This window comes from Globicephala melas, chromosome 16 (assembly GCF_963455315.2).
Source record: "Globicephala melas chromosome 16, mGloMel1.2, whole genome shotgun sequence".
NCBI classification, from domain to species: domain Eukaryota; kingdom Metazoa; phylum Chordata; class Mammalia; order Artiodactyla; family Delphinidae; genus Globicephala; species Globicephala melas.
Window position 1 is genome coordinate 42,830,263 of NC_083329.1, and position 23,237 is coordinate 42,853,499.

Here is a 23,237-nt window from a genome sequence, read left to right on the forward strand (position 1 = left end):
TACTGAGCCTGTGCTCTAGAGCCCACGAGCCATAACTACTGAGCCTGCATGCCACAACTACTGAAGCCCGCACACCTAAAGCCTGTGTTCCGCAACAAGAGAAGCCACGACAACGAGAAGCCCACACACCACAATGAAGAGTAGCCCCCACTCACCACAACTAGAGAAAGTCCGTGTGCAGCAACACCCAATACAGTCAAAAATAAATAAATTAAATAAATAAATTTATTAAAAAAAATAATAGTTGTACTAGAACACTGGCCTAAACTGTAACTATCTGGTGCAAACCAAAATTAAAAAATCATTGTTTTACACTGTAATGCGCACTTCAACTGAGGTATGAAGAGAATTACTGAATGCTATCTATATGATTGGAATTGGAGATACAAAGATGAACATGAAGAAGTGCTTGCTCTTTAAAAGTTGAGAGTCCACTATAGCTTGTGGAACCAAACAAATAACTTCAGCTAATGTGATATGTGTTTGCAAATAAATAACCATTCCAAAAGGCTGGAAAACTAAGGGGAAAAAGTAGTATTTATGGCCACTTGGACGTTGATTCTGTTTTCTCCCAATGAGAAATGAGAAAGTAACCACACTGATGTAATGTACCATAATCAAGAATGCTATAAACATTCTTAAGCAAATGGATTGCCAGAATAAGTTATTTGGGAATAGAGGTATAAACTCTAAGGAAAAACAGACAATGGCATGGCAATAATCAAGGTTTACAGATTTGGCAATACCCTACCTTGCTTGGGGTCACCAGCAGTTACTGTTTAACTGGCCTAGAATACGCACATCTTAGGTGAGATCTTGCACAGGCAATTGACCTGACAGTGCTCTCTGCTGAGAAGCAAGGGTATATACACAGTTCTTTCAATACACTCAGCTGTTCATTTACAAAGTAATATACTTTGGAAGACAAACTGATAACTCTGGTGAGTTAATTAGTCATCGGTCTGGTAATTATATGGAACATAGTTCCTAAGTTGATACCAGGGGTAGAGGTTGTAGAGATTTTATTAACTTGTAACAGAGTCCAGGCTATTCCATTTCCTTTAAGCGTCATTTTATACCTTCTATAAAAAGAAAAAGTGGTTAATGAGTGATTATTTCCTCTTTTCCTAAAAAAAATTTCAATAAGGATCAAAGTCTTGCAACACATCTAGAACCTTTCATCCCATATTACAGTAAGTCCCCTACATACGAACCTTCAAGTTGTGCTTTTGTGTACTTTACAGTACAGTACTGTATAGAGTACAGTAGTACAATATCTTTATTTCAAGCCCAGGATGTCATCTATTAGTAAAAAAAAAAAGCTACTACCCAGACATCACTGGATCAATTTTTTAAGAGAGTAGATATAACTGGATCCAGCAAGGAAACAGAACCTGTGCCATCAGCATCAGGTGTGAGCGAAATTGCAGCTTACCCTCCATCTCCTATTGCTGCCAATCCTACAGCTCTGCTATCTCCCACCTCCTCTCCCTCCTCCAGTCAGTAACTCTTCTCGCCTGTTCACTCGATGCCAACCCATGTATGCCAACTGTTGTACTATACTACCGTACTTTTCAAGGTACTGTAGTGTAAGATTAAAAATGTTTCATTTTTTGTATTTTTTGTGTATTATTTGTGTGAAAAGTATTATAAACCTATTACAGTACAGTACTATATAGCCAATTGTGTTAGTTGGGTACCTAGGCTATCTGTGTTGGACTTACAAACTGGAATTACAAATGTGCTCTTGGAACGGAACTCGTTCTTATGTAGGGGACTTACTGTATACCATATTTATCAATTTTACATGACACTTAGGAATTATGCCAATGGAGATTTGACCATATTTTTAGACAGATATTTTCTACCACCCAGGCAATTTTTAAGACTTAATGCCCATAGTCACTAATTTATATACATGGATAGAACCTGCTCTCAAGTAAAAATGACTGGGAGGTTATCAGCCACGTGATAACACTGGAGCAGTAAACCAGTCAGGAAATAGGAGTCTGAGAAGGTTCTGTTTTTCACACCAAAATATTTGGACCTGAACTCTGAGCAGGAAGGACCTAAGACTGAACTAGTGATTTGATTTAAATTTAATTGTTTCTCTCTTCCTTTTGCAGGGGTGGAATGAAAAATAAAATCCACTTCTGGCTTTTTGTTTGTTTTCTGTTTTGTTTTTCCAAGAAACTTCCACAGTCATCTGGCTCTTTAAGAAAGTTTGGTGATAGAGATAGGGTTTCTAATGAGGAAGCAGCCACAAAGAAGCTGATATTGATTCTGCCCTCAACAAGCAAAATTCAGAAAAGGATGCCCATGTCTTGGAATACCTGCAATTAATCTACAGCCCCAGCAATGCAGCAGCTGAGAGACACTTATAACTATGGCAAAAGAAAATAGAAGTAATTGGCTGCTTCCTTTACTCTAGCTCACTTTCCATTGCCTGATAATGTCTTAACCAAAATGGTCTTTTGAATATTCAAAGATCTCAGCTCAATTTTATTAAATTATCATGAATTTGAAATTAATAGGGCATTACTAGCTTAACTTAAAATTCTGACTTTTAAATTGGTCTCTCTAGCAAGCAATATAATGAGCCAGAACTTGTAGGGGGTACATGTGTTTTACTCACGCATATAGATTTACAAACATAAAACACTAAATTGTATCAGCTTTAAAGAAGAACTAATCTGTGCCCATAAACTCATTGAGATATCACTTTTTAGAAAGCAAAAAACATTAAACTGCCATATGCAACTGGAAATATTTTTGGAAAATTAACCAGAGGGTAATATAAAGGCCAGATATGAAAATAATTAATAGATAGAAAAAGCTACATCTTAATCTTTGAGGAAAAAAGTCAAAGATATAGGATATTTTATTCACATGAAATTCTGGTGCAATAAATTCAACATTAATTATTGATAATAAAACTCTCAAGTAAATATAAACAGAGAGGGAATTTTTAACCTGCTAAAAGGTGTATCAGAAAACCGACCTTAAACAACACACTGAATAGTAAAATGTTGAAGGCATTTCCTTTAGAGTCAGTAGGAAGACATTATCAATGACTCTACCCAACTTTGGACTGGAGATCTTAGCTAAAGAATCAAGAAATACAAAGAATGAAAGAAAAATTTGAAGAATTGGGGGAAAAGGCATAGATTTTGAAGATGATATGATTATCCATGTAGAAAAGCCAAAAAGTGTACAAAAAAATTAAAAATGAAGAGAGTTCTGCAAGGTTGCTGGACCCAAAATCTACGTTCAGTCAATAGCATTTCTGTAAACAGACTAAATACACCATTTAAAATAGAACAGGTAAAAAAAAAGGAAAGGCAAAGTACCTAGAAATTAATTTAGTGAAAGATTTGCTAGATATTTATGAAGAAAAATATAAAACGTTACTGAAGGACTTAAAATCTATATAAATGGAGAGAGATACACATGTTCATGCACCATGAGACTTAGTATCTTAACGTGTAATTTATCCCCAGTAAATCTATGAAGTCAATGCAATTCTAGCTGAAATCTCATCATGATCTTTTACGGAACTTGACAAATTACCTCTAAAATTTATACATTAGTGAAGAGCTAATTATAGGCAAAAAGACAATATTGAAGAAGTTGGCCCACCTGCCACACACAAGGACTTATTAAGAAGTAACAGTAATAATAATAGTACAAAACATGCCCAATAGAACAGTGGAATAAAAATATGGAATGAATACCCTAATTAAACTTAAAAGCTTTTACACAGGAAAGGAAACCACTGGAAAAATGAAAAAGTAACTGACTGAATGGGAGAAAATATTTGCAGACGATGCTACCAATAAGAGATTAATTTCAAAAATATACAAACAGCTCATACATACCAATATCAAGAAATAAACTAGTCTTGACATTGAAATCTGGGCAATAATTTGTTACCATTGCAGATAAGGGATTAATATCCAACACATATAAACAGCTCATACAACTCAGCATCAAAAAATAAACAACACGGGCTTCCCTGGTGGCACAGTGGCTGAGAGTCTGCCTGCCGATGCAGGGGACACGGGTTCATGCCCCGGTCCACGAAGATCCCACATGCCGCGGAGCGGCTGGGCTGAGCCTGCGCGTCCGGAGCCTGTGCTCCGCAACGGGAGAGGCCACAACAGTGAGAGGCCCGCGTAATGCAAAAAATAAATAAATAAATAAATAAATAAACAACACAATTAAAAAATAAGCAAAGGAACTGAATAGACATTTTTCCAAATTTTTCCATACGGATGGCCAACAGGCACTTGAAAAGATGCTCAACATCACTAATCATCAGGGAAATGTAAAACCACAATGAGACATCACCTCACACCTCTCAGAATGGTTATCATCAAAAAGAACACAAACAACAAATGTTGATGAGGATGTGGAGAAAAGACAACCCTTGTACATTGATGATGGGAATGTAAATTGGTGCAGCCACTGTGGAAAACAGTATGGAGGTTTCTCAAAAAAATAAAAATACCATATGACCCAGAAATTCCACTCCTGGGTATATATCCCAAAAAAACAAAAACACTAATTTGAAAAAATATATGCACCCCAATGTTCATAGCATTATTCATAATTGCCAAGTTGTGGAAAAAACCTAAGTGTTCATCAACAAATGAATGGATAAAGAAGATGTGGTATCCATATACGCTGCACTACTATTCAGCCTGAAAAAGAACAAAGTTTTGCCATTGACAGCAACATGGATGGACTTGGAGAACATTATGCTAAGTGAAATAAGTCAGATAGAGAAAGACAAATACCATATGATATCACATATGTGGAATCGAAAAAATACAACAAACTAGTGAATATAACAAAAAAGAAGCAATCTCACAAATATAGAGAACAAACTAGTGGTTACCAGTGGGGAGGGGGGACGGGCAATATAGAGGGGGGGAGTGGGAAGCACAAACTATTAGGTGTAAGATAGCCTGCAAAGATGTATTGTATTACATCACGGGGAATTTAGCTAATATTTTGTAATAATTTTACGTAACCTTGAAAAACTGTATAGAAAATTTTAAAAATTTAAATATAAAAAAATGTTTTTATTTAAAAAACTGTTACCATTGCAAAAGTAGTTCATCCTGATGGATACAATCATTCAAATAAAAAAAGAATCGACCCTATCTCAAACCACATAGAAAATACTTCTAAGTAGAATCAAGTCCTAAATATAGAAAAATTTTATTTCCATTTCTCTAGGAGGTGGGTCAAAAAGGATCTTGCTGTGATTTATGTCATAGAGTGTTCTGTCTATGTTTTCCTCTAAGAGTTTTATATGTCTGGCCTTACATTTAGGTCTTTAATCCATTTTGAGTTTATTTTTGTATATGGCATTAGGGAGTGTTCTAATTTCATTCTTTTACATATAGCTGTCCAGTTTTCCCAGCACCACTTATTGAAGAGGCTGTCTTTTCTACATCGTATACTCTTGCCTCCTTTATCAAAGGTAAGGTGACCATATGTGCGTGGGTTTATCTCTGAGCTTTCTATCCTTTCCGTTGATCTATATTTCTGTTCTGTGCCAGTACTAAACTGTCTTGATTACTGTAGCTCTGTAGTGTAGTCTGAAGTCAGGGAGCCTGATTCCTGTAGCTCTGTTTTTCTTTCTCAAGATTGCTTTGGCTATTTGGGGTCTTTTGTGTTTCCATACAAATTATGAAATTTTTTGTTCTCGTTCTGTGAAAAATGCCATTGGTAGTTTGATAGGGATTGCATTGAATCTGTAGATTGCTTTGGGTAGTATAGTCATTTTCACAATATTGATTCTTCCAATCCAAGAATGTGGTATATCTCTCCATCTGTTTGTATCATCTTTAATTTCTTTCATCAGTGTCTTATAGTTTTCTGCATACAGGTCTTTTGTCTCCTTAGGTAGGTTTATTTGTAGGTATTTTATTCTTTTTGTTGCAATGGTAAATGGGAGTGTTTCCTTAATTTCTCTTTCAGATTTTTCATCATTAGTATATAGGAATGCAAGAGATTTCTGTGCATTAATTTTGTATCCTGCTACTTTACCAAATTCATTGATTAGCTCTAGTAGTTTTCTGGTAGCATCTTTAGGATTCTCTGTATATAGTATCATGTCATCTGCAAACAGTGACAGTTTTACTTCTTTTTCGGTTTGAATTCATTTAATTTCTATTTCTTCTCTGATTCCCTTTTAGAACTGCATTCGCTGCATCCTATAGGTTTTGGGCCATCGTGTTTCCATTGTCATTTGTTTCTAGGTATTTTTTGATTTCCTCTTTGATTTCTTCAGTGATCTCTTGGTTATTTAGTGGCATATTGTTTAGCCTCCATGTGTTTGTATTTTTTACAGATTTTTTTCCCTATAATTGATATCTAGTCTCATAGTGTTGTAGTAGGAAAAGATACTTCATATGATTTCAGTTTTCTTAAATTTACCAAGGCTTGATTTGTGACCCAAGATATGATCTATCCTGTAGAATGTTCCCTGAGCACTTGAGAAGAAAGTGTGTTTTGTTGTTTTGGATGGAATGTCCTATAAATATCCATTAAGTCCATCTTGTTTAATGTGTCACTTAAAGCTTGTTTCCTTATTTATTTTCATTTTAGTTGATCTGTCCATCGTTGAAAGTGGGGTGTTAAATTCCCTTACTATTATTGTGTTACTGTTGATTTCCCCTTTTATGGCTGTTAGCATTTGCCTTATGTATTGAGGTGCTCCTATGTTGGGTGCATAAATATTTACAATTGCTATATCTTCTTCTTGGATTGATCCCTTGATCATTATGTAGTGTCCTTCAGTGTCTCTTGTAATAGTTTTATTTTAAAGTCCACTTTGTCTGATATGAGTATTGCTGCTCCATCTTTCTTTTGATTTCCATTTGCACGGAATATCTTTTTCCATCCCCTCATTTTCAGTCTGTAAGTGTCCCTAGGTCTGACGTGGGTCTCTTGTAGACAGCATATATATGGGTCTTGTTTTTGTATCCATTCAGCAAGCCTGTGTCTTTTGGATGGAGCATTTAATCCATTCACGGTTAAGGTAATTATCGATATGTATGTTCCTATGACAATTTCCTTAATTGTTTTGGGTTTGTTTTTGCAGGTCCTCTTCTTCTCTTGTGTTTCCCACTTAGAGAAGTTCCTTTAGCATTTGTTGTAGAGCTGTTTTGGTGGTTCTGAATTCTCTTAGCTTTTGCTTGTCTGTAAAGTTTCTAAGTTTTCTGTCAAATCTGAATGAGATCCCTGCTGGGTAGAGTAATCTTGGTTGTAGGTTTTTCCCTTTCATCACTTCACATATTTCCTGCCACTCCCTTCTGGCTTGCAGAGTTTCTGCTGAAAGATCAGCTGTTAACCTTATGGGGATTCTCTTGTATGTTATTTGTTGCTTTTCCCTTGCTGCTTTTCATATTTTTTCTTTGTATTTAATTTTTGATAGTTTGATTAATATGTGTCTTTGCATGTTTCTCCTTGGATTTATTCTGTATGGGACTCTCTGTGCTTCCTGGACTTGATTGACTATTTCCTTTCCCATATTAGGGAAGTTTTCAACTATAATCTCTTCAAATATTTTCTCAGTCCCTTTTTTCTTCTTCTTCTTCTTCTGGGACCCCTGTAATTCGAACGTTGATGCATTTAATGTTGTCCCAGAGGTCTCTGAGACTGTCCTCAATTCTTTTCATTCTTTTTTCTTTATTCTGCTCTGTGGTAGTTATTTCCACTATTATATCTTCCAGGTCACTTATCCGTTCTTCTGTGTCTGTTATTTTGCTATTGATTCCTTCTAGAGAATTTTTCATTTCATTTATTGTGCTGTTCATCATTGTTTGTTTCCTCTTTAGTTCTTCTAGGTCCTTGTTAAATGTTTCTTGTATTTTCTCCATTCTGTTTCCAAGATTTTGGATCATCTTTACTATCATTATTCTGACTTCTTTTTCAGGTAGACTGCCTATTTCTTCTTCATTTTTTTGGTCTGGTGGGTTTTTACCTTGCTCCTTCATCTGCTGTGTATTTCTCTGTCTTCTCATTTTGCTTAACTCTTGTGTTTGGGGTCTCCTTTCCGTAGGCTGCATGTTCATAGTTCCTGTTGTTTTTGGTGTCTGCCCCCAGTGGATAAGGTTGGTTCAGTGGGTTGTGTAGGTTTCCTGGTGGAGGGGACTGGTGCCTGTTTTCTGGTGGATGAGGCTGGATCTTGTCTTTCTGGTGGGCAGGACTGCGTTTGGTCCTGTTTTGGTGGTTTTGGGGTGTCTGTGAACTTATGATTTTAGGCAGCCTCTCTGCTAATGTTTGGAGTTGTGCTCCTGTCTTGCTAGTTGTTTTGCATTGGGTGTCTAGCACTGGAGCTTGCTGGTCATTGAGTGGAGCTCGGTCTTAACATTGAGACGGAGATCTCTGGGAGAGCTCTTGCCGTTTGATATTCCATGGAGCTGGGAGGTCTCTGGTGGTCCAGTGTCCTGAACTCGGCTCTCCCACTTCAAGGCTCAGGTCTGACACCTGGCTGGAGCAGCAAGACCCTGTCAGCCACACGGCCAGGTACTTGGGGAGTTTCTTGCCTTTTGGGAAGTCTGAGGTCTTCTGCCAGCATTCAGTAGGTGTTCTGTAGTAGTTGTTCCACATATAGATGTATTTTTGATGTCTCTGTGGGGAGGAAGGTGATCTCCACGTCTTACTCCTCCACCGTCTTGAAGTGATCTCCCAACCTACATTTTATTATTGCCGGTTTACTGGTGGAAAACCTCGGAATTCCATATAGGATTTGGCCTCTGATTTTGCTATGTGTCCTTCCCCTTTCAGTGTAGCCTCTGGAGATCGCTTTGTTTAAGGAATGAATAAAGGGGTACACTTCAGTGAATACAAAACTATGCATAGAGTCTTGAAGAAGAATGAAAGAGGCCCTCCAAAGAGGATCTCCAATAGGGCACTTTTATTTAACTCTTCTTTATGGCTTAGAATCTGAGTTCCAAGGAACCTCATGTGCAAGAGTGTTGGCCTTTGAACAGCCCAAGGTGGTTAGCCTAGCTAGTTCCACCAGGCCAGGGCAGGAAGGAGGAATTTCTAAGAGGAAGAAAACAAAAAGCCTAAACCAAAACCAGAGACATACTATAGACCCTCTTCCTAATCTGCAGAAAAAAAAAAAAAAAAAAAGATGAGTTATAACTGTTTCCAAAGAAAAAAATAATACAAAAGGGATGCTGAATCCAGGACTTGGAGTCAGGAGTTTGAAAACTAGGAAATGAATATACCAGACAGCACGTCACCAGTTAATGGAGAGGTTTGAGGCCATAGCCAGAAAACAGACATCTGATGCTTAAAGCTTTTGGTCAGGAGCTAGTCAAAGGTAGATGGAACAGTCTCAAGATGATTAAGGCTGGAGTTCTTCTGGCACAAAGCAGCATTATGTGTACGGGAGTTCTCCACTGCTGATTTAAGGCTTTAAGCAATATAAGGACAGTCTGCAGTTGAGAAAAAGAAATCACATATCCAGTTTATGCACTCACATTTCTTTTGATGCAATATCTTTTCATTTTACTTATCACCATTTAAAAAATCATTCTTAGTATGTAATCCAGTTATTTTCAGCCATGACTGTGCACCAGAATCACCTATGCAGCTTTCTGAAAACACAGACAACAAGGACAGTCACCTGGAAAATGTGACTTAGTAAGTTTGTAGGTTTGGTTGCTGTTTGTGTTTTAGTTCCAGGGTTGACCCAATAGTCAATCAAGTTTGAGAACTGCTGACTTAATTTATGCAAGGCACAAGACCACTGTATGGTCCCTGCTCTCAAGTTACATTTCAGAAAAGTTGTTATCTCTGCATGCTGGGATTACAGTTGGCACTTGTTTTTCTTACTACCTGTCTGCATTTTGTAAATGTTCCCCAATAATCTATGTGAATTTCATAATAAAGTAAAACAAATGTTATTTTAAAAAATACATGAGTTTGAAATATTTTGTCTTACTCTCTTTAGTTTGTATCCAAACCAGAGAAATTATTAACCAATATCCCTGACTAACTGCACATAGGTATTACTATTCTACCTAAGGACTGATGGCAATTCTGAGTCTTCTTTTTGTTTTGCTTTTGTTTTTTTAAGTGAACATTTAGTTTACAGGAGCTCTTGAAATATTTTAATGGATTAATCAGAGATAACCCTCTTTAAAAAGAAGATTGTTAAAATATCCCCCTTAATAACCTGTCTTTCCCCAAGTCAAAAATCACTAAGGAGTTAATCCTGTAGTAGTTATTAGCTATAGAAGTCCACTGCTGAAATGGAAAAGTCTTTCCTTGCTGGGCTACAGACAGCCCTTACCATGGTCTGTTTACAGTCATTAGATGTTGAGTCATTTTCCATCTGCTAACAGAGATGTCTACAAAGTCTTGGTGATGCCTGTTGAGTATTCTAATTTTGGTTTTCGTTGCCTGGATATTGAAATTCTTTCAGAATCAGAGCCAAGCAAAAAAAAAAAAATTGCAGGCCCCCAGTGTAATCTACAAGGCTGCCTGTAGCAAGTAAAAATCAAAACCCCATGCACAGTCTCTGCTGCAGTGTTATTGTCTGGCTCAGACCTGCAGCTCCATGAACATCCGAGGACAGGTGAGAAACGAAGCCTCCTAAGAGTGACAATGCGAGTCCCGCCATGCTCACAGTGAGAAAACAGCAGCACGTAATTACCAATGTTAGGAGGACTCGGTGTTCCCTGGATCCCGCAGGCTCTGCTGCGGGATCACGTGCAGTAACCTTGGTGAGGCAGCTCCCCTAGTCTGAAAGGTCACCCATTTGGGTCAGACTGGCTCAGGATTCCTGGGATGGTTCCTTTTCCAATCGCTTTGATTTCCTATTTATCTCAAATGAGTTCATTTGGCTGGCTCTGTGTTTGGCTCATTCCAGAAACAGTTGCCACAGGGGGAAATTATCTGTGTTTGGGAGTGAAGTGTTAAGAGGAGCAGGTGCAGAGAGAGAACAACATGCTGGGAAGACAAACATTCCTACTTCGATCTATTCATTACACACAGTTCGAATGCAGTAAAGGCTATGGATGCAATGCTAGGGAGAGAGGGCACACACTTCTCAGTGCATAAATTTGGTGCGAAGGAAACTGAACACAGGAAGCAAAGGTATGATAATAAAAAAGAATTACTATAAGGTTGTATGGATCTAATTCCAATATTAGTTTCAAATAGAGGTAAAATTTCACAAAGGCCTAGATGGCTATTCTAAAATGTCATATTTGCCATATTTGTGTGTGTGTATATATATATATATATATATACATATATATATATAATCTATCCTTAATTAGATTCTAAGCTCCTTAAAAGGTAGAACCTCATACATTTTATGTATTCCCTCATAGTTTTTTTGCATGTAGTAGTATTCAATAAATTAGAGGAGAGAAGGAAATCAATATTTGTTAAGTACCTTGTGTATGGCCCCCTTTCATGAATTATGTTTAATTTGTTTCTGGTAGAACTCTTTGTGCAGATATTCTGTTTTGTACTTTGCAGATGAGGAAACATGCTCAGAGTATTTTAGCAACAAGCCCAAGGTCTCAGAGCTAGTAACTGGCTAGTAACTCTGCATTCAAATGCATGCTCTCTCAGCTGTACCACCTGGAGTCCTAAAGTCTTATCTCCTTCCTTTCTTTTCTACTTTTAAGAATTCATGTGATTACAGTAGATCCACCTAAGTAGTATAGAAGAATCTCTATCTTAAATTCAATTAATTAGTAACCATAATTACATCACGAGTTCCTTTTATGACATGAAGCAACCTATTGGCGATGGTAGTGTTTCATCATATTCACATTCACAGGATTAGGGTGTGTAATCATCTTGGGTGTCATAATTCTGCCTGCCACACCACTGCAGAGAGATCTTAGTCCCCTAGTCACCACAGTATTCTCAAACTGGCTGCTACACTTGTCCACATATCATCAAAATTGTGCAAGAAAAGTACCAACAATAAGTCCCCTGTGTGACAAACATGTTTTCCCTGTCCTTACTGTGTACAGCACACAATATGAACAGGGTCAGTGACTCCTGGCTGGATGGTGACCCATTTCCTTGCTTGCTAGTCTCTTGGCACAAATAGTTTGAAGTGACAACAAGACACTTCAAGTTTAATGAAATACTTGCTATTACCCTTGTGGAAGAAATCCCACTCTGGAAATTAGGGATTGACAAACTTATTTGGAAATTGCAAGATAGTAAATATTTTAGGCTTTATTCTCCATATACAGTTTCTGTTGCATATTCTTTTTCTTCTTTGTTGCAATCCTTAGAAATATGTTAAAATCATTCTTTGCTGGCTGACCCCAAGAAAACAGGCCACTGCCAGATATGGCCCCCAGATTGTAGTTTGCTAATCCCTTACAAACCAGCCAGCAATAAGTCCTCATTTTCTTTCACTTCTTTATATGGCATCCTCCTTTAATAATAAAATAAATATCAACTAAAACTTATTGTGGCTTTTATAGGCCAAAACAAAATTTTAAACGTATTAACTCATTTAACTTTTACAACTCTGTAAGGTAAACAGTATTATTGTCCCCATTTATACATGAGAAAACAGGCACAGAAAGCAGTAACCAGCTCAAGGTTGCATAGCTACTAGGTAGTGAGGCCAGAATTTCAATTTAGACAGTCTGACCCCAAAGCCTACAGTCATAACAATTATGTGTGTTCTACATCTTTCTGTTTATTAAAAAATAAAGGCCAAGCTCCTCAGCATGGTATATGAGACTTTTTATAATTTAGAGCCACTGGATTTTGGGAGAACTCTCGTTCAGTTTTCAAGATGCTGCTCAAATATCATCTTCTCTCTACAGACATTCCTTCCTCTTTCTTCATCTACCCACATTCTCATCCCTGCCATTGTTGATTCTTATTTATATATTAAGAATCAGCACGTCACCTTTTACAGCAGATCTTCTTGACATTTCCACCCTAAATAAAAATATTTCCCTCTCTTTCTAGTTGCAGCTGGTACATTCTCTGTTAGCACATACAATATTACTTTGTAAGTATTCAGCACACATCTGCCTCCTTTTCTAGTCTAGCTCTTTTCAGACTGAAGGTTGCATCCACATCTATTAATGTGTTGTTAAATTAACAACACATTTAAATTATTAATTTAGTGTGTTATAAAAAGCATTATTTAATGAAATACGAAAGAAAACACTGCATAGGATTTATAGGTAAATATATCTCCATGAATCTTTTGTTTCAGTTCCATGTATGTGTGTACACGTGTGTGTGTGTGTGTTAAACATGAAGTTAGTTTCCAACTATTAGATCCCCATGATTTTTTTAAATTAATTAATTTATTTATTAATTTTTGGCTGCATTGGGTCATCATTGCTGTGTGCGGGCTTTCCCTAGCTGCAATGAGCGGGGGCTACTCTTCGTTGTGGTGCGCAGGCTTCTCATTGCAGTGGCTTCTCTTGTGGAGCACGGGCTCTGGGCATGCGGGCTTCAGTAGTTGTGGCATGCAGGTTCAGTAGTTGTGGCTCGTGGCCTCTAGAGCTTAGGCTCAGTAGTTGTGGCTCACGGGCTTAGTTGCTCCTCGGCATGTGGGATCTTCCCAGACCAGGGATGGAACCTGTGTCCCCTACATTGGCAGACAGATTCTTAACCATGCACTACCAGGGAAGTCCCATGACTTTTAAGTATATATTAACCCAAGCCAACACAGATTGAAAATGTGATTATTGCATCTAACATGATGATTCCTAATAACTTTTTTAAGTTCCAGTTTTTTGTTTTCAGTTATTTAACTCCAATTAATATGTTGCAAAAATAAATACTGGCGTGCATTGAACTTTGGTGAACATTTTAATAGAAAGCAATGAAAAATTAGGTGATTTTTCTAAATCACCTAATACTGTGGAGTACTGGGGAAAACCAGAACTGAAAATTGTGGATTGTACACCGTGATTTATTTTGCGATTAAAATGTAGCCAACTGTTCTCCATGTCCTCTGATCACAAAAAGAAAAAATATTAATTTAACCTACTACAAGAGATTACATTCATTGTAAATATAAAATATTATTTATGGAAAGTGAGAATTCCTTTTCTGGAAAGCTTTAAGAAAGAGTGATGCCAAAACTTTGTAATCATTTGTGTTGTTATCACCCAAATACTTTTATGAGAAATGGATTTCAAAGGACTCCAAAATGATCACATTTATGTTCAGTGTGGATAATGTCCCTAACCATGTAGGAGGTTTTACTAATTTCAAAAATTCTCACACTGGCTAATCTAAGTTTCTTGAGAACCCCGTATTCACTGATTTTTTTAATGGCACTTAAATTTCACTACTCACATGGCTGGGGCCTTTGTGAGAAGAGAAGAAAAGCACCTAAACTCAAACAAAATCTGCCGACTTTATGCATTCTTTTTCTACCTAGATATGGTGTCAAATTTAACCTGCAGTTTTAAGAGTTTAATGACTGCTTGTTTTGCAGTTTCAAAGGGGTAATTTCTGACATTTTAGTTTAAAAAAATAGACTTTTCAGTTATTTAATAAAAAATAGTGTTTTTACCCAATTCGTTATGGGGAAAGGGCAAGTTATTAAAATCTACCATTGTGATTGTGTTTGTTAGAACCACCTAGAATATGAGGTAACTATCATGGCTATAGCTTTGTTTTGACCATATTTTTAAAATTCATGTTCATTTTATACAATAATAATCAGTTTTTTCTAATGAGAATAAGTACACTTATAGCTAGAGATCTGGAAAACAATAATACCTGTTTTGGGTTCACCAGTATGACAGGAAAAAAATTGGATGTATTGATAATATAATGGTGCTGGATTTTTGAATGAGAACATAATAATTGATTAATGAATGACATTTTAGAAACAATCTAACTTATATAAATGAGAAATTTATATATGAGAGATTTTTATCCCATCAAGGTCAAATAGCCAATAAGAAAACATCAGATAAGGGGCCAAAACAAAACAAGAAATTCTCAATTTTTCATGTTAATTAATTAATCAATCAACTTATTCTTTCATCTTTCTATGAGAAGATCTTCCCACTCACCCAAGCAAAGCATAGGACTGGATTATAGATTGATTTTTCTTTACATATTTACATGTGCTTTAAAATTTTCACCAGGGCTTAAAACATTTTGCTGTTTATTTGTTTTTAGTAGCCCCTTAAGTTGAGACTGTGCAGGTTATCAAGATAGGGATAGATTATAGGTGTCTTCTTAGAAACGTAGCATTTCAGTGCTGGAGAGGATCAGCACTTTCACCTTTTCTCTAAGACACTTAAGATGGATGCATAACTTAACTGCAAGGAGAAGGGTACACACAGGCAGACAATTTCTGGCTCATTAATTCTAACTCAAATCTTACTTCCTCTCTTACTCAAAAAAAAGCATATCTCAATGTAACAAGGAAAAAAAATTCAAGGGAGAGAGCTTCCCTGGTGGTGCAGTGGTTAGGAGTCCGCCTGCCGATGCAAGGGACGCGGCTTAGTGCCCCGGTCCGAGAAGATCCCACATGCCGCGGAGCGGCTGGGCCCGTGAGCCATGGCCGCTGAGCCTGCGCGTCCGGAGCCTGTGCTCCGCAACGGGAGAAGCCGCAGCGGTGAGAAGCAAAAAAAAAAAAAAAAAAAAAAAATTCAAGGGAGAGAATAGTCTAGATGAAAAATACTTTAAGAAACTCTTTGGGGTTGGTGTAGGGGTATGAAGCTTCTAAACCTGCTTATCAATTGATGCTAAAGTAAAAAATGGAACGTTTAGTTGTTTTTGTGATCAATCTGAGATGTAGGGAATAAGAAACAAATGGAAAGAGTTTATGAAGAGATAGCAAATCGAGATTTGGAACTCTGTAAGCTTTACCATATGACTCCTTCCTGTAGCCCCCAAATAATAATTAAATTTATTAAGAGCCACTCCTTCCCTTCCCAGAGGTAATTTAGACATCTAAAAATAGCCCCTTATTTTGTTCTAAGGGCTTTGAAACTTAAATGTTTCCATGGTGTTTTACAATTTCCTCACAGCCCATATAGATGGTGCAGGTGATTAAAATCTTAACATGCAGGGCTTCCCTGGTGGCCTAGTGGTTGAGGGTCCGCCTGCCGATGCGGGGGACATGGGTTTGGGCCCCGGTCCGGGAGGATCCCACGTGCCGCAGAGCAGCTGGGCCCGTGGGCCGTGGCCGCTGGGCTTAAGCGTCCGGAGCCTGTGCTCCGCAACGGGAGAGGCCACGGCAGTGAGAGGCCCGCGTACCGCAAAAAAAATAAATAAAAATCTTAACATGCAGCTATCACAAAATAAAACAAACAAAACCCTTAATTCACCAGAATCCTCTTTTTAAAAAAAATTTTGTTGTGTTTTATTTTGTTTGATTTTTTTAAAAGGCACTAATAATTTGTTGCCAGATCCATAAGGAAGTAAGATTTCATGGACAGGACTTTAGGACTTTGAGTCTATCGTCATTCAAATCTTTCTGAGAGTTTTCTCAGGTTTGAAGTTTAGGGACACAAGAATACAGTCGAGGAAAATGTTAATATTGTGTATTATATAACATTAACATTGTAATGTGAATTTGTAATGAACTCAGTAACTCTAACAGTGGTTGCCAACATACTGACCTGAGACACAGAATTATTCATAAAATAACTTGTAGTGTGATTGTGAGCTTGACTTTATATTTTAAGCCCATAGGTTGTGATCTTATGAGATAATTAGCTAAACATCCCTGGCCTTGAGCTTTAATAAAAACAGAAGCTAGGATAAAATATTTCTAGGCTTATTCTAGGAAACGTTCATATATAGTTACATTGGCTAGAATTAAATGAAGAGCTCACAATGTCAACAATCCCAGTCTCTAGGGTTTTGTGAGCTTTTATGAGCACAGTTCAAAGATACAAGATTTTAATTTTATGAAAAACAATAATTACACTTGTTGCCTACAGGTTAAGCTTCCTCATAATTAACCTTCCAGTTACCCTCCCATCACTCTCTTTTTAAGGACCACAAAGACAAATGCTACCACTTTCTGTTTTTAACCAAAGAGTGAGCTTTATAAATAACTATAAAAAGTCATCTTCAGAGAACTAGATTAGCATGCTCAAGAATCAGAAGCTCTCCAAGTTCCTAAGATAAAATACAGTAACTGGTTAAAAGAGAATGAAAACTGTCAAAATCATTTTAGAATCTGTAGTTTTTATGTTTTCAGAAAAATTAAATGTGAAGACTCAAGAAATGTTTAGAAGTTATAATTGGTTTAGTTATTAGTTAGTCTCTAATGAAAGTATAAAAGAAACTTTGACAAATGATTATGGTTAGGCTCAATTTTGCCTTTTGCTCATCATAAACATTGATAACTTAATAGTATAAAATATCAAATAGAATATCAAATTTGTTATCTTTAAAAATAAACAGTATGTCTAGTTGAAATATTATCTTTTAAAAATACAATTAGTTTTAATATTTGAGATTGTTATTTTTTCATAGATTTGAATATCCTTTGTTCACAACAGGCAAAGCCATACTTGTTTGTCTAAGCTCCTGTTAGGTGTCTGATCTATGATCTATGATTATAATGACTAGGCATAATTATCAAAAATAATTTAACTTGTATATTTTTACATTCAAGTAATCTTAAAGTGGATCATAAATTAATTAACTGTAATATGACATGTTAAAAATAATATAACTTCAATTGAAATATTATAGAAATAATTATAGATCCACATGCAGATGTAAGAAATAATACAGATAAAGCCTGTATACCCTTTTCTCAGTTTTTCCCAATAGCAACGGTTTATAAAATGACAGCACAATTAGGATATTGAGATTGATTCAATCCACTGATCTTATTCGGATTTCCCCAGTTTTACTTGTACTCATTTATGTGTGTGTCTTTACTTTGATAAAATTGTATTAAATATGTAGGTTCATGTGACCACCACTGCCATCACAATACAGAATCAAGGTAACAGAATTCCATCACCACATGTATCCCTTAGGTGGACATTTTAAAACAACATCCCTTCCCCTCTACTCTACTACCACTTCACTCCACCCTTATCCTTAATCTGTTTTTCATTTGTAAAACTTTGTCTAGATACTCTAATTTTGAGGAAACATTTTTAAGATTTTTTAAATTGAAATCTAGTTGATTTACAATATTGTGTTTTCAGGTGTACAGTACAGTGATTCAGTTTTATATATATAAATATATATAGTTATGTTTTATATATATATATTCCTTTTCAGATTATTTTCTCTTACAGATTATTAAAAATATTGAGTATAGTTCACTGTGCTACACAGTAGGTCCTTGTTAGTTATTTATTTTATATATAGAGTGTGTATATGTTAATCCCAACTTCCTAATTTATCCCTCCCCCCACCCTCTTTCCCCTTTGGTGACCGTAAGTTTGTTTTCTATATCTGTGAGTCTCTTTCTGTTTTGTAAATAAGTTCATTTGTATCATTTTTTAGATTTCATGTATAAGTGACACCATATGGTATTTGTCTTTCTCTGTCTCGCTTACTTCACTTAGTATGATAATCACTAGGTCTATCCATGTTGCTGCAAATGGCTTCACTAATACTGCTCAATATTATTATTATTATTTTTTTCTTTGTGGTACGCCTCTCACTGTTGTGACCTCTCCCGTTGCGGAGCACAGGCTCCGGATGCGCAGGCTCAGCGGCCATGGCTCACGGGCCTAGCCGCTCCGCGGCATGTGGGATCTTCCCGGACCAGGGCACAAACCTGTGTCCCCTGCATCGGCAGGTGGACTCTCAACCACTGCACCACCAGGGAAGCCCCTGATCAATATTATTAAGTAAAGAAAATAATCATGCCTACCTTTAAGGTCATTACCCACCCCCCCGTGAAAAAAAAATTAAAAACCATAGTAAATCATACTTATGGTTTTGAATATTATTACCCATGCTATATCCATCCTTTAGTAGCCATGGCTCTCTAGGTGTTACCAAACCAAACTTGGGTCTGTTTGCCCGAGCGCAGTGAAGCCAATCTACTGACACAGGGTTGTGGGGAAGGAAAGTGCAGCATTTATTGCAGGGCACCAAGCAAGGAGTCCAGGGCAGCCAGTGCTTTAAAGACCCGAACTCCCCGAAGGCTTTCAGGGAAAGGTTTTTAAAGACAGGTTGAGGGAGGGGAGTGTGGGGTATGTGATCAGTTCATGGACATTCTTCTGATTTGTTGGTGGTGAGGTTATCAGGAATCAATATCATCAAGCTTCTGGTTCCAGCCAGTCTGGGGTCTCCGTGCTTATAGGCAAACTCATTTGGAGGAAGTTAACTTCTTCCACCTGGTGGGGGTTTACGTACCTGCAAAACAGCTTAAAGGACATGACTCAGAATATTACCTATAGCCCTCGAGGAGGAACTAAATGTCCTTGACTTTGTTTAAAGGCTAAACTATTACTCATTTGTCTTGCTTGACTGTTTTCCTTTCTGCATTTTCTCACTTCTCTGATTAAATTGATTCCTTGACTACATTTTTCTACAGACAAAAGGCAGTGGAGGATATGGTGGGGTGGGGGGGAGGGCGGGGAGAGGAGTCCTGCTCTGGGCAGGCCCCATAGGGTCCTGCTCCGTTACATAGAGGTGTCTGCGTTATCCTAACACAGTAAAAATACAAATGGCCTGTAGAATACTGGTGACTTGTTTTTCTTTCTTTCTCTCTCTCCTTCTTTCTTCTTTTTTTTTCCCTCTGGAACAGGGAAACCGTTTCTGCCAGACCACTTAAGGCCCTGTTCTGGGAAGATAAGCAGGCCCTCTGTGTGGGTAGATCTCCCAGGTGTCTCTCATCAGTGGACTCCCGGTACTACCTGTGATGGCCAGGCAAAGGAGTTTACGGGAGATTTAGGAATTCGCAGCTCTGTTTAGGAGCGGGATGGATCCTGGCAGCCCGGCGTGTCTTGGAGAAGCCCCCACCTGTGGCCAGTTTATTCTGACGTGGCTAGAGCACGGGGATCTCTCCGCAGAAGCCTTGATGCTGAGTCATCGTCGTTTGCGCAAGCGCAGCGTCTTTGGCGTCGACGCACCTGCTTTTCATTAGCACCTCTCCGCCTGTTATATACTGCCTGGTAGCACCCACCAGTCAGTCTTTCTGGGCGAGCAGTTCTCTGCAGTGCGTCGTGGCAGCCGTTAGACCGCATGTGGCCCTGCTGTCCTTATGGAACTTGGGGCCTGTCTGACAATCTTGATTCGCAGCTGTCTCCCACCTCTTGCAGCCCTGGTCAGGCCTCTAATGGCTTCAGAAATCCTGCGAATTCTGGCTTGAGGGGAATTAGCAACTCTGTCATGGGTTGGACGCGGACAGCCGGTGTGTCGCCCTGAAGTCCCCACCTGTGGCCCCAGCCTACCCCTACACTCCTGGACCTGGGACTGTTCCCGAGGAGCCTGGAAGCAGAGTGACACAGCACGCACCGGTGGAGTTCGCTCTGCTCACCGAACCTCAGGCACCAGGACCTTTAGCTCTGCATGGACATGGGCTGCCCACACCCAGCAGGCCATCTTCCTGGGCCAGCGGTTCCCCGGACAGCACGCCTGGTACAGGACAGTGAAGGTCTTTTGAGCCAGACCAATTTGGCCCTCTTTTGGGAAGATATACCGGCCGTCTGCGGGACCCAGGTCTCCCAGGTGTCTCTCATTAGCGGACTCCCCTGCACGGCCCAGTACGAGGGTAAGGAATTCCGGTGAGAGCTGGCTTCAGGGGAATTAGCAACTCTGTTTTGGAGCGGGAAGGACCCTGGTAGCCCGATCTGCCCCCCGGAAATCTCCGCTTGTGCCCTATTGCTACATGGTCCAGGCCCAGAGACGGATCCCGGGAGCCTGGATGCTGAGTCAGCAAGGTACGTGCATGCGCATTTCGCTCCTGTGCACCTGCGCCGGTTGTCGTGCTCTCTAGGCTTGTTGGGTAATCTGCCCGCCTTTGCCCACCAGGCCGTCTTTCTGAGGCTAACGCTCTGCTCCGCACCCACCCCCCACCCCGCAGTACGACACTGATGAGGTTTGAACGGTGGTAATCCTCAGCCCTCGTATGGTGCGTCTGTCCTTATGGGACTTGGGCTGATTTAACAAAAAAAAAAAAAAAAGAAAAAAGAAACTTTATTTCTTAGAGCAGTTTTAGCTTCACAGTGAAATTGAGTGGAAAATAGAGTTCTATATGCCCTTTACCTCCGCAGAAGCACAACCTCTCCCACTGTTTTTTTTTTACAATTATACAAAGGTGGAAATTTGCATAGAAATCCTGAGAAACGCAAAAATTATTGCATCATTAGAAGAAATATCAGACTATAAAAATCCAATGAAATTCTGTGATGACTGAGTTGAACAGAGGAAAATGAAATAGAAAAGAAATAAGAGCAAGACACTAAAGTACTATTTATTTTTTAAGTTTATTTTTTATTGAAATATAGTTGATTTACAATGTTGTGTTAGTTTCTGGTGTACAGCAAAGTGATTCAGTTATACACATGTATGTATTCTTTTTCATATTCTTTTCCATTATGGTTTATCACAGAATACTGAATATAGTTCCCTGTGCTATACAGTAGGATGTAGGTGTTCATCCAAACTATATAAAATAGTTTGCATCTGCTAATCCCAAACTCCCAATCCATCCCTCCCCCACCTACACCCCGCCTTGGCAGCCATGAGTCTGTTCTCTATGTCTGAAGACACTAAAGGACTATAAATAGAAGTACTGGATGCAAACAATTTAAAGCAAAGTGGAAAAATCTGTTCCCATTATGAGCACTAATGAATTTGGTTAAGCTTTTCCAGCAGCAAGTACCTTTCTTTTCATTTGCTTAATCATGTCCCACATAGTCAAAAGGCGATAGTTCCAAAACTGATATTTTTAAACACCTCTAACAAGCTATGGGTACACGTTTTGACTAAATATCCTTTGGTAGATATTTTCAGGTTGCAGTATTTAGTCAAAGATAACATGTTGCTCTAAAGAGTTTGATCATTGGGTGGTTTGATCATGAGATTCTTCATTGTTTAATGCAAATGAATAATATATTTTAGCATTTTATTAATAAGAACATTGAGAATACTTCTAGTATTCAGAGACAGATTTCCAATAATTCCATAAAATGTATCAAATTATAATTTGTAAATCTGTAGCTAATGAATCTGCAGATAAATTTATAGCTAGTTTAATATCAAATGTGTGACTAGAGCCCTAAACTGAGTGTTGTTCCTTTGGTTAACTGTGTCCTTGTAGAGTTGCAGTCTTTACAGATGTTATGGAATAAAAATACTATTTCTTATACTATTAATTTAGAAGAAATGATGAAAGTTTGGAGTCTAAACACTACCATTTTTTTTTCAGTTGAAATGAGAAAATGTCAATCAATTTCTATTTAAAATTAAGTAGATGGAAACTGATTTTTGGCTCACTGCTTTATGCTAAAAGGACCCACTTAGTTGTAACTAATTACAGATACTGTTAGATATACAAGCGTGTTTAAATCTATCCTTTACACTTCTTTTAATTCCTATATTAGACAGAATTGGCAATGTTATGCAGAAGTAAGAAACCGCTCCAAATATCTCAGTGGCTTGACATAAGTTTTTTTCTTGCTAATTCTGCATGTCCAACGTGAGCCAGCAGGGGGATCTGCTCACCTCCATGTTAACAGGCAAAAAGGTGTCAGCATCATCAAAGCAAGATCAGATGCACAGGATGGCACCAGACAGGGGTACACAGCTGAGCACAATCTGGGTGCTCTGAGACTAATGATAAAGAGTCAAATCAGGGGTGTGAAATGATTAGTGCAGTTGAATTTGGACTAAAAGATGGGTTAAGTCAGAGAAGGAGGGTTGATATCGGGTAATCAGAATAAGACAGGACTTACTGTACTACCTGGTTGATAGGAGTGAGAATACCCACAGGGACCCTAACCATCTGGAACAGGTGGGGTGTAGTCATCTGGTTGATGTTGACAGAAAGAAAGTAGGTGAACAACGCCACACTAAGCCTGACAAATTGTATAGCTCCCAAAGGGCAACTTACGCAGTTGAAGACTTGTTCAAATGGTGTATTTGAAAGGGGTACTTAGTAATCAACCAGTACATAACACTCTGGATGGGGTATTTTAGCTTTATCAGGATGTAGTCATTAGAGCAAAAGATGTGCTTTTATTGGGTTGGTTTGTTATTGAGCTCATCAAATTTGACTCAAAGCAGAACCACTGCCTTAG

General features: G+C 38.1%; 1 long non-coding RNA gene across 1 annotated transcript in view; it reads left to right on the top strand.

Moving 5' to 3' along the window:
- Positions 1-19,805, top strand: part of LOC115845798 (uncharacterized) — a 428,126-nt gene extending 408,321 nt beyond the window's left edge. The window contains exon 7 of the long non-coding RNA XR_009559390.1: positions 19,742-19,805. This is a non-coding gene — a long non-coding RNA (uncharacterized lncRNA). The remainder of the gene's footprint in view (positions 1-19,741) is intronic.
- The last annotated feature ends 3,432 nt before the right edge of the window (positions 19,806-23,237 follow it).